Source organism: Dipteris shenzhenensis, chromosome 22 (genome assembly GCF_047967505.1).
Source record: "Dipteris shenzhenensis isolate YYH24624 ecotype China chromosome 22, Dip_SZ_1.0, whole genome shotgun sequence".
Classification (NCBI taxonomy): domain Eukaryota; kingdom Viridiplantae; phylum Streptophyta; class Polypodiopsida; order Gleicheniales; family Dipteridaceae; genus Dipteris; species Dipteris shenzhenensis.
The window spans coordinates 14674894-14688188 of NC_141617.1; positions in this window are offsets into that span (position 1 = coordinate 14674894).

A 13295-nucleotide genomic window follows, 5' to 3' on the forward strand; every position below is an offset into this window, starting at 1 on the left:
TTTGCACAACAATATGGTCAAGACTATGATGAGACTTATGCTCCAGTAGCAAAGATGGATTCCATATGGTTCTTGATATCATTAGCGACACTCAGCAAATGGAATGTGTATCAGCTCGATGTCAAGAATGCATTTCTCAATGGTTATCTAGATGAGGAAGTCTACATGCAACAACCAGCCGGTTATGTTGAACCAGGAAAGGAGAACAAGGTTTGCCATCTCAAGAAAATTCTCTATGGCTTAAAGCAAGCACCCAGAAGTTGGTACAACAGAATTGACAAGTATTTTGCTGATCTGGGATACATGAAGTCCAATGCAGATCATACCCTCTACTAGAAAGTTCAAGGGGAAGACATTACTATTGCACTTTTGTACGTAGATGATCTGATTGTGACAGGAAGCAAGGATAGCTTCATCAGAAAACTAAAACAAGACTTATCTGCAGAGTTCAACATGAAAGATCTTGGACTTATGCACTATTGTCTTGGAATTGAGTTCTAGAGAGATTCAAATAGCACATTCATGAGTCAGCTTAAGTATGTTGACAGTCTCCTGAAGAAGTTTCATATGGCAGATTGCAAGATTGCAGCCACTCCCATGGAACAGAGTTTGAAACTTACTAAAGATTCAGAAAAGCCTACAGTCAATGACAGATACTACAGGTAGCTCATTGGATCTCTCATATATCTAACAATCACACGGCTAGATATTTGTTATGCAGTAAGCTCACTAGCACAGTTTATGGCAAATCCAAAACAGTCTCACTGGAATGCAGCCAAAAGAGTCTTGAGATACATCAGAGGTACAAGACAGTTTGGGATAGAATGCAGAGGAAGTCATCCACAGTTGCATGGATATTGTGAGAGTGACTATGCCGGAGATCATGAGACCAGGAGATCAACACACGGATATGCATTTTTCCTTGGTCAAGGTGCTATATCATGGTTGTCAAACAAACAACCAACTGTTTCTTTGTCTTCAACTGAAGCAGAATATAGGGCACTCACTACAGGTGCATGTGAGGCTATATGGCTCAGAAGACTATTGTCAGAAATAGATTACTTTGATGAGTCAAAGCCAACAACAATATACTGTGATAATCAATCGGCTCAAGCATTGGCCAAAAATCCAGTATATCACTCCAGGACAAAGCACATTGATGTCAGAGAGCACTTCATTAGAGAAAGAGTGTTACTTGGTGACATCACACTGCAGCATTGTGATAGCAAAGAAAATGTTGCAGACATCTTTACCAAACCACTCAGTAAAGAGCTATTCGAGAAACACCGACTAGCTCTTGGTTTGATGCAGAGGAAGGACATTCCCATTAAAGGGGTGTGATGGAATGTAATGCTCAGTCCTTCTTCGATTCCCTAGAATCATCATCTTGAGGGAAGGCCTACTTCATGATGTTGATCTTGAGGGAAGGTGTTGAGAGTTCACGCTCAACATCATGTGATCATGTGTGCATAGCACCATCACGTGATCATATGTGCATAGCACTAACCTTATAGAGTGCTATAAAGGAAAGGGTTAGATCCCTTAACCCTAACCCTAAAAGAGTTTGTATATATTCTATTTTTTCAACTAATCTAGTGTACAGTTAGTCATTTGTGGTGTGCTCTCTAGTTGTACCCTCTCTCCTCATCTCCACTCTTCTCCTCTCCCCTCTTCATATTTTGTCAGGAGGGGAAGAGGAGAAAGCAAAAAGAAAAAAAAAACTTGACGAATGGAAAACTTTGACAAAAATCCAAAGGGAGGAAGAAGTGGTCACCTGAATGCTCTCCAAGACTTTCTCGATGTAACGGGATTGTTGAGGATCAATGGATGGTGGGTGGATGGCTAGGTTATCGCTGCGAGATGGGCTCGAAGTAACTTACCATGTGAGGATGGGAGTAGGGTGGTGGTCGATGGAGAGGGAGGAGTGTCTGTGTAGGGCTCGGAATGGGGAAGAGGATGGAGGCAAGATGTGAAAGATGAAGAATGAGGAAGTGGAGTGGGTATTTATACAAAATAAGTTTAGGTTTAGGTTTAAACCCAAAACTCTTCCTGAGCCGTAACTTTTTATGATTAGCTCGGTTTGCTCTTTTGCAAAAAGGTGAAATGATCAAAATTGCAAGCTCTATGCATTTGTGTCCACTATCTAGCCTGATTGTTTATCAAGTGGCTTCTTTTTAAGAAATAAAGAAAATTTCTTAAGATAGTACCCCAAGGTTGATGCTTGGGGTTGATATGTTTGGCTAGAAATGGAAAAAATTTTACTCTCCTTGCCCTTGAGTGTTATGTTTGTAAAAGTTCAAAGTAGTTTGTTTTTTACACATACCTATGTATGTTTACTCGTTACTTGAGTTGCTAGTCTCCTCGATAGCGGTGCCAAATGTTTACTCTTTCCCATGGCTTCCGTAAGAAGAGCAGGGTATTCTCAGTATGCAGGGTTCCGAGGCTTTTTGTCACCTACAGATATATCGGGGTTGCTGTTTGTAGTATACATGTAGCTTAGGACCTCGAGTCATGTTCTAATGAGAGACGTAGGCTTAAGTGTGGTAAGCAAACATAGTGCATGCATGTGTAAAAGGAATGTGTATCATCATGGTTGAGGTAATGGAGGCTTTCGTCTTCATTGGGGGTTGTAGGGTTTAGGAGGAGTTTAAGGGTTGGAAGGAGGTTCCACGGTTTAGAAGGAGGTTCTAAGGTTTAGAAGAGGTTCTAGGGTTAGAAGGAGGTCCAAGGTTTAGAGATAGGTTCCAAGGTTTAGAGAGAGGTTCCAGAGTTTAGAAGAGGTTCCAAGGTGAAGGGTAGAGTACATGGTGGAGAACTCGTCTCCCCTGTAGATCATGGAGGTTAAGGGTTGAGGAACTAAGGGTTTAGGGGGAGCATAGGAGTGGGAGAGGAAGGTGTAAGAGCATGGGGGAAAGAAGAGAGAGGAGGGAGGAGGAGGAGGAGGAGGGAGAAGGAGGAAGGAGAAGGAGGAGGGAGGAGGAGGAGGAAGCAGGAGGAGAAGGAGGGAGAAGGAGGGAGAAGGAGGAAGAGGAGGAGGAGGAGGAGGGAGGAGGAGAGTGGAGGGCACAGGAGGAGGAGGGGGAGTGGATGGGTTGCAAGGTTGGAGGAGAGGGGAGGAGGAGTTGCAAGGTTAGGACATGCTTTTGGACGTGGAGTGTAAGGAAGCATGGACACTTGAGACAATTGCTTGGAATACCAAAGTAGAACTCAATACGATGCCCCAAAGAGTGTGGGGCTTCATTCCATTATGGGGTATTTATACAACTTGGAGAGCTTCTCTCTCTGCATGTAGGATTTGTAAGACATTCTCTCTCTACATGTAGAACTCGCATGTAGAAGTTGTATGTAGGAGTTGAGGCATGTAGAACTCGCATGTGGAACTCGCATGTAGGAGTTGCATGTAGAAGTTGCTTGTAGAACTCACATGTAGAACTCGCATGTAGGAGTTGCATGTAGAACTTGCATGTAGGAGTTGCATGTAGAACTCACATGTAGAACTCACATGTAGAAGTTGTATGTAGGAGTTGCATGTAGAACCTGTATGTAGAACTCACATGTAGAACTCACATGTAGGAGTTGCATGTAGGAATCATATGTAGAACTTGCATGTAGAACATGCAAGTTGGATTTCTAAAAGGGACTATTTCTAGCCTTATGCAAGTACAAGCAGAGCTTTGCCACTACTCTACACACACATTCTATTCTACCTAAGTCCATGTTGGCATAGAGACAACAACAATTAACTCATCACTTACAAGAACCTAAACAATGGACTTGAACTCATCGGTCCAAAATCATGAATATGTACCTTACATTCTTCTAGGTATAGAAAAGGATTCAATTCCATCGAGCAAATAAGCAAAGAATTAGGTGTGCTATGTTCCTATGAATTTGGAAGACTCTACCATGCTTTTCAAATATATTAGAATTATTTAAGTAACGCTGTTGTAAGCTATGCCCAAGACTATAAAGCCAGTAACGCTGTTGTAAGCTATGCCCAAGACTATAAAGCCTTTCTCGACCAAGAACAAAATTTGTTCTGTCAAGATGCATAATATGGAAATCCAAAACATCTTGATAGCCTTGAATGTCCATCTCTACACCATGTACCATGGTGTTGCAAACTTTTTGTCAGTGCCCTTTGTAAGAGAGAATATATATTTATGGGCACATGGACTCTTAGATAACAAGTAATTTAAGAAATTATGTGTGGCATAATCATCGACCATTATTCTTACCTTTTGCCCCTCCCTTGATATTTCGATGCATCCTCATTAGGTCATGAGGACCATGTTGAGATATCGAGCTCCACTCACGATATGCCAGGGTGACTGTTGTGCATTTATGTCACCGACTTGTTACCTAGAGATGCGGTTGGTACACCGCTCACGAATAATAGCTGGATGACAGCTATCCTTATCTACACTAGTTCGTGGCTCAGTTAGTATGCCACCTTAGTTAGTTGAGTTTGGTTTGAGACCCACATATAGGGTTCTTCTATTTTCTTTGTAAATGAGTTCTTTTGGCTTTCACAACTAAGAAGAGGAAAACTGTTTTCAGCCTCCACCTTTGTGTGTATTCCCCCATTGTGCATGTGAGAAAGCCGCAAGTGAGACTCCTTCCCTCTCTCCCACAATCTTCACATGGTATCAGAGCCTTGTTCGTGGTAAGGAGCTCAAGAAAGCAAGCCAAGTTTGTGGTGTCCTGGTAAGAGGACCAGTGTTGCTTTCCTATTTCGAGTTTGGGAGCAAAACTCTGCAGGTAGCACAGCCAGAAGTGCAGGAGTGCATTGTTTCAGATTGAGACGCCCTTCGCGGTGTGGCGAGAGCACAGTATATGCTGCGGGACGGGGCGAAGCCCTTAGTGACTTTATTTTTCTGATTTGAGGCCGTTTCGGGGCCCGTTTTGAAGGCGGAAGTTCTTCGTAGGCACTCGGAAAAAGGCCCTGTTTTTTGCTGTGCGACCACTACGCAGCTAGTCGACGCAGCTAGTCGGTGGAAAGGTGCTGCAGAAATTGCATCGTATGCCTGTGTGCAGAGATATTGGGAGTTGCAAATTCATGCCTGTTGCCTGTTGATGCAAAATCTGTGAAGATAGTGGGAGAGAGGGAAGGAGTCTCACTTGAGGCTTTCTCACATGCACAATGGGGGAATACACACGAAGGTGGAGGCTGAAAACAGTTTTCCTCTTCTTAGTTGTGAAAGCCAAAAGAACTCTAGTACAAAGAAATAGAAGAACCCTATATGTGGGTCTCAAACCAAACTCAACTAACTAAGGTGGCATACTAACTGAGCCACGAACTAGTGTAGATAAGGATAGCTGTCATCCAGCTATTATTCGTGAGCGGTGTACCAACCGCATCTCCAGCTAACAAGTCGGTGACATAAATGCACAACAGTCACCCTAGCATATCGCGAGTGGAGCTCGATATCTCAACACTCCCCCTCGAGCTCAATCCCAATTCCTGCACACCAAGCAGGTCTCTGAACTTGCGCAGCTTCTCTGTGCCCAATGCTTTCGTGAATATGTCAGCTACCTCATCCTCTGTGCTGACATAAACTAGATCAATAAGACCTAGTAAAACCTTCTCCCACACATAGTGATAATGCACCTCAATGTGCTTTGTTCTAGCATGAAAGACTGGGTTCTTTGCCAAGTGTATACTGCTCATGTTGTCACAATAAATGACAACTGGCCCATCTGTAGACTGATGCATATCATAAAGTAGCTTATGCAACCAAGCTACCTCACATGCAGCCATTGCTGCACCCCTGTACTCAGCCTCTGTGCGTGACAAGGCAACTGTAGGCTGTTTCTTGCTGCTCCAAGTGACTGCAGCACTCCCAAAAGAGAACACATATCCACTAGTAGATCGTCTATCTGAAATGCTACCAGCCCAATCAGCATCAGTGTATCCATGCAACTGTATCTGAACCCCAGCCTCATAAAATAGTCCATACTGCAATGTGGACTTCACATACCTGAGTATGCGTCTAGCCGCATCCAAATGCGGTTTCCTTGGAGCCTGCATAAACTGACTTACCAACCCAACAGCATAGCTCAAATCTGGCCTGGTAATAGTCATGTAAATCAAACTTCCTACTATGCGTCTGTACATAGTAGGGTCCTCCAGAAGCTCACCTGCATCTGCGCTCAGCTTCACATTCTGCTCCAAAGGAACTGAAATAGGCTTACAGCCTGTCATCCCATATTTGGACAGCATGTCCAATCCATACTGCCTCTGCAAGAGCTGTATCCCACTTGGTGATCTAATCACCTCAATGCCCAAGAAATAACGCAGCTCTCCCAAATCCTTCATCTCAAACTTCTGCCTCAATAGCATTTTCACATGAAGGATATCTTCATCACTATCACCTGTGATGATCAAATCATCAACATAAATGACCAGCAGCATAATCCCTTTCTCTGTTTTTCTCACATAGAGTGAGAAATCTGCCTTGGAAATCTGAAAGCCAATAGTGACAAGATACTGTCCTATCTTGTCAGACCATGCTCTAGGTGCTTGCTTCAAGCCATACAAGGCTTTCTTCAACCTACAAACAAACTCAGGATGAGTAGCATGAACATAACCTGCTGGCTGCTCCATAAAGACCTCTTCTTGCAAATCACCATTCAAGAAGGCATTCTTTACATCCATCTGATGTAAAGACCATCCCTTTGATGCAGCCATAGCAATGGCTGCTCTTACGGTTGCCATCCTTGCAACTGGGCTGAAAGTTTCTTCATAATCAATGCCATATGTCTGTGCATACCCCTTGACAACTAATCTTGCCTTGTATCTATTCACAGAACCATCTGCATTGTGCTTGATCTTATAAACCCACTTACAGCCAATTGTATTCTTGCCTTTAGGTAAAGGCACCAATTCCCATGTAGCATTAGCATCCAAGGCATCCATTTCTTCATCCATGGCTTTCTCCCATTTTTCATTTCCCATGGCTTGCTCAAAAGAAGTGGGTTCTGGTTCCTGTATCACTTTGACCATATAGGCATAGTGAATGGCTGTAAATCCATCATATTTCAGCCTATCCATAGGATATCTAACCTTGGTAGACCTGCGCAAAATAGGCTCACTTCCAGGTGCTCTCAAAACATCCCTGGTCTTCCTTACTCCAGGTGTAACGACGGAAGGTATACCCAACTCATCATCAATGCTCTGTTGTGAGCCACTGGATTCACCATCCACATAAGAGTGACCTGCATTCACATCAAACATGGGCTGATCTACCTTCTCTTTTCCTTTTCGTGATACTTGCGTACCACTTTCTGCATTGCTTTGAGGAGATTCTCCTGATCTCAATCTGCCTGTCCATGGCAAAATATGTGAACCGTTGGTAGAGGACACTCCAGGTCCACTGATATTTTGTGATTGCTGCTGTGCATTCTGTGCAGCATTACCATTTTGTGCATCTACATCAATCATCACATTTACTGGTTTATACCAGCTGCTCATCTCATCAAAAACAACATCTCTGCTCACTGTGAACTTACGTGTAGAAGGGTTATAGCATCTATACCCTTTCTGCTACAGAGAATAACCAATAAAGATGCACTTCTCAGCTTTTGGATCCAACTTGGACCTCAACTCATCTGGCACATGGACATAGGCAATGCAACCAAAAATCTTCAAATGAGAAATATCTGGTTTCCTACCAGTATACATCTCCTCTGGCGTCATGCCATGTATTGCTGCAGTGGGAGTCCTGTTCATTATATAGACTGCTGTAGCAACTGCTTCAGCCCAATAATAATCTGGTGGATCTTTTTCATTTAGCATAGCCCGAGATACCTCTCCAACATGCCTGTTTTTTCTTTCTGCAATTCCATTTTGCTGTGGGGTATGACTGCATGAATATTGCTGCTTTATACCATGCTCCTTCAAGAACCTTGCAAACTCATTTGAGAGGTACTCTCCCCCTCCATCTGACCTTAGGCATTTTATTTGTAGGCTTGTTTCTTTTTCAACCATAGCTTTGAAAGCTTTGAAGTGCCCAAACACTTCACTTTTCTTTTTCATAAAATACACCCACAGTATTCTGCTGAAGTCATCAATAAATGTGACAAAATAGTGATAGCCTCCAATAGATGCAGCTTTTGTAGTCCACACATCAGAGTGGATTAATTCCAATGGCTTTTTACTCTCTTGAACATGCCTAGGAAAAGGTTTCCTTGCCTGTTTCCCAAATTGACAGGCTTCACAAACCTTGTGCATTTCTGCAACCTTGAATTTAGGCAATCCTGCAACAATATTTTGGGCTTGCATTGATTTAAGTCACTGTATATTAACATGACCAATGCGTTTGTGCCAGATATCAATATCTGCAACTACACCGGTCCCATGTGCAAACATTGCTGCACTCAATTCAGGCATGTCCGCATCCAACGTAAACATCCTACCCTTCTTCTTTCCTTTTGCTATCAGGCGACTGTTATTTTTCATATCCTCAACAAAGCATCCATGAGGATTAAATCTAACCTGCAAGCCCTGCTCGACCATCTGACCAACAGAAACCAGGTTCTTGGTGATGTTCGGGACATGAAATACATCAGACAAGTATTTCTTTTTCCCATCCTGCATGGACAAAGGAATTTTGCCAATCTACACAATAGGATGTGCAGTATCATCACCAGTCTCCACAAATCCTGGTTTTTCCATTTTTCTTGCATCCTGCATCCATTCAGCGTGACCTGTCATGTGGTTCGATGCACCCGAGTCAACATACCACACATCATTGCTTTCTTCTGCACTTGTTACAGAATTTGTCATATGCTGCACCATAAACAAATGCTCATTTCTGTCATCACCCTGTCTGCTAGAAGATGCATAATTGCCTTGCTGCAATTTTCCATTCATAATGTCATTCTGCTTTTTGTAGCAGTCCTTAGCCATATGACCCATTTTGCCACAATAGTAGCATTCAATATTGATGTTTGCATTTTGGCCTCTCTGCCATCCACCACGGCCTCTTTGGCTCCCCTTGCCTCTAGAGTTACCACGTCCTCCTGCATAGGACTGGTTTTCTTGCGTTTGCTGCATATTCTGATTTCTACCACGGCCTGTGGATCGGCCTCCTCTACCTCTACCTCTGCCAGCATTTGAGTAGAAGACAGTTTCTTTTGAAGTTCCTGCTGAAGAAGATGCACCCCCATTTCTCTGCTCTTCAGAAATTAGAAGAGCAATCAACTCCTCAAAATCTGGAAATTTTTCACGGACGGCAATGGATGTCCGGAACTGTGCATAATCCTTTCCTAGACCTGAAAATAGTTTTCCTCTTCTTAGTTGTGAAAGCCAAAAGAACTCTAGTACAAAGAAATAGAAGAACCCTATATGTGGGTCTCAAACCAAACTCAACTAACTAAGGTGGCATACTAACTGAGCCACGAACTAGTGTAGATAAGGATAGCTGTCATCCAGCTATTATTCGTGAGCGGTGTACCAACCGCATCTCCAGCTAATAAGTCGGTGACATAAATGCACAACAGTCACCCTGGCATATCGCGAGTGGAGCTCGATATCTCAACAAAATCGTCACTAGGAAGTGACTGTGTGGTGAAATACCACTTTCGTCAGTTTTGCAGATCTGCCCGTGTGAGGCAAAAGCTGTGTTTTTTGCAGTGACAGAATATTTTGCAGTGTTCTGTAATGGCATCTGATTCTCTTTCACAGATTGTCACTGAAAAGCTTGACAAGAACAACTTCCAGGCATGGAAGTTTAGAATGACAAATTTCTTGATGGGAAAAGGCTATTGGGAATTCATTACAGGAAATGAAGAAGAACTTGTTCTTCCTAATGTTCCCAGTCAACAGGAAATGCAGGCATTCAAAGGATGGCATGAGAGAGCCAGGAAAGTTATGTACTAGCTGTCTATCAGTATTTCGGACTCCATGATTGTGCATATTCAGGATGCAAATATGCCAAAGGAGGCATGGGATACTTTGGCAAAAATGTATAGCACAAATACGCAAGCCAGGAAAATGCAACTCAAATAGGAGTTGCACAATGTGCAGAGAGAAAATTTGAGCATAAATGACTACCACATGAAAGTGAAGAAAATTGCAGATGCACTTGCTTCCATGGGTCGCCAGTTGTATGATGATGATTTGGTTTCTGTGACCTTGAATGGTCTAGGAAAGGATTATGCACAGTTCCGGACATCCATTGCCGTTCGTGAAAAATTTCCAGATTTTGAGGAGTTGATTGCTCTTCTAATTTCTGAAGAGCAGAGAAATGGGGGTGCATCTTCTTTAGCAGGAACTTCAAAAGAAACTGTCTTCTACTCAAATGCTGGCAGAGGTAGAGGCAGAGGTAGAGGAGGCCGATCTGCAGGCCGTGGTAGAAATCAGAATATGCAGCAAACGCAAGAAAACCAGTCCTATGCAGGAGGACGTGGTAACTCTAGAGGCAGGGGGAGCCAAAGAGGCCGTGGTGGATGGCAAAGAAGCCAAAATGCAAACAGCAATGTTGAATGCTACTATTGTGGCAAAATGGGTCATATGGCTAAGGACTGCTACAAAAAGCAGAATGACATTATGAATGGAAAATTGCAGCCAGGCAATTATGCATCTTCTAGCAGGCAGGGTGATGACAGAAATGAGCATCTATTTATGGTGCAGCATATGACCAATTCTGTGACAAGTGCAGAAGAACAAAATGATGTGTGGTATGTTGACTCAGGTGCGTCAAACCACATGACAGGTCATGCAGAATGGATGCAAGATGCAAGGAAAATGGAAAAGCCAGGATTTGTGGAGATTGGTGATGATACTGCACATCCTATTGTGCAGATTAGCAAAATTCCTTTGTCTATGCAGGATGGGAAAAAGAAATACTTGTCTGATGTATTTCATGTCCCGAACATCACCAAGAACCTGGTTTCTGTTGGTCAGATGGTCGAGCAGGGCTTGCAGGTTAGATTTAATCCTCATGGATGCTTTGTTGAGGATATGAAAAATAACGGTCGCCTGATAGCAAAAGGAAAGAAGAAGGGCAGGATGTTTACGTTGGATGCGGACATGCCTGAATTGAGTGCAGCAATGTTTGCACATGGGACCGGTGTAGTTGCAGATATTGATATCTGGCACAAACGCATTGGTCATGTTAATATACAGTGACTTAAATCAATGCAAGCCCAAAATATTGTTGCAGGATTGCCTAAATTCAAGGTTGCAGAAATGCACAAGGTTTGTGAAGCCTGTCAATTTGGGAAACAGGCAAGGAAACCTTTTCCTAGGCATGTTCAAGAGAGTAAAAAGCCATTGGAATTAATCCACTCTAATGTGTGGACTACAAAAGCTGCATCTATTGGAGGCTGTCACTATTTTGTCACATTTATTGATGACTTCAGCAGAATACTGTGGGTGTATTTTATGAAAAAGAAAAGTGAAGTGTTTGGGCACTTCAAAGCTTTCAAAGCTATGGTTGAAAAAGAAACAAGCCTACAAATAAAATGCCTAAGGTCAGATGGAGGGGGAGAGTACCTCTCAAATGAGTTTGCAAGGTTCTTGCAGGAGCATGGTATAAAGCAGCAATATTCATGCAGTCATACCCCACAGCAAAATGGAATTGCAGAAAGAAAAAACAGGCATATTGGAGAGGTATCTCGGGCTATGCTAAATGAAAAAGATCTACCAGATTATTATTGGGCTGAAGCAGTTGCTACAGCAGTCTATATAATGAACACGACTCCCACTGCAGCAATACATGGCATGACGCCAGAGGAGATGTATACTGGTAGAAAACCAGATATTTCTCATTTGAAGATTTTTGGTTGCATTGCCTATGTCCATGTGCCAGATGAGTTGAGGTCCAAGTTGGATCCAAAAGCTGAGAAGTGCGTCTTTATTGGTTATTCTCTGCAGCAAAAAGGGTATAGATGCTATAACCCTTCTACACGTAAGTTCACAGTGAGCAGAGATGTTGTTTTTGATGAGATGAGCAGCTGGTATAAACCAGTAAATGTGATGATTGATGTAGATGCACAAAATGGTAATGCTGCACAGAATGCACAGCGGCAATCACAAAATATCAGTGGACCTGGAGTGTCCTCTACCAGTGGTTCACATATTTCGCCATGGACAGGCAGATTGAGATCAGGAGAATCTCCTCAAAGCAATGCAGAAAGTGGTACGCAGGTATCACGAAAAGGAAAAGAGAAGGTAGATCAGCCCATGTTTGATGTGAATGCAGGTCACTCTTATGTGGATGGTGAATCTAGTGGCTCAGAACAGAGCATTGATGATGAGTTGGGTATTCCTTCTGTCGTTACACCTGGAGTAAGGAAGAGCAGGGATGTTTTGAGAGCACCTGGAAGTGAGCCTATTTTGCGCAGGTCTACCAGGGTTAGGTATCCTGTGGATAGGCTGAAATATGATGGATTTACAGCCATTCACTATGCCTATATGGTCAAAGTGATACAGGAACCAGAACCCACTTCTTTTGAGCAAGCCATGGGAAATGAAAAATGGGAGAAAGCCATGGATGAAGAAATGGATGCCTTGGATGCTAATGCTACATGGGAATTGGTGCCTTTGCCTAAAGGCAAGAATGCAATTGGCTGTAAATGGGTTTATAAGATCAAGCACAATGCAGATGGTTCTATGAATAGATACAAGGCAAGATTAGTTGTCAAGGGGTATGCACAGACATATGGCATTGATTATGAAGAAACTTTCAGCCCGGTTGCAAGGATGGCAACCGTAAGAGCAGCCATTGCTATGGCTGCATCAAAGGGATGGTCTTTACATCAGATGGATGTAAAGAATGCCTTCTTGCATGGTGATTTACAAGAAGAGGTCTTTATGGAGCAGCCAGCAGGTTATGTTCATGCTATTCATCCTGAGTTTGTTTGTAGGTTGAAGAAAGCCTTGTATGGCTTGAAGCAAGCACCTAGAGCATGGTTTGACAAGATAGGACAATATCTTGTCACTATTGGCTTTCAGATTTCCAAGGCAGATTTCTCACTCTATGTGAGAAAAACAGAGAAAGGGATTATGCTGCTGGTCATTTATGTTGATGATTTGATCATCACAGGTGATAGTGATGAAGATATCCTTCATGTGAAAATGCTATTGAGGCAGAAGTTTGAGATGAAGGATTTGGGAGAGCTGCGTTATTTCTTGGGCATTGAGGTGATTAGATCACCAAGTGGGATACAGCTCTTGCAGAGGCAGTATGGATTGGACATGCTGTCCAAATATGGGATGACAGGCTGTAAGCCTATTTCAGTTCCTTTGGAGCAGAATGTGAAGCTGAGCGCAGATGCAGGTGAGCTTC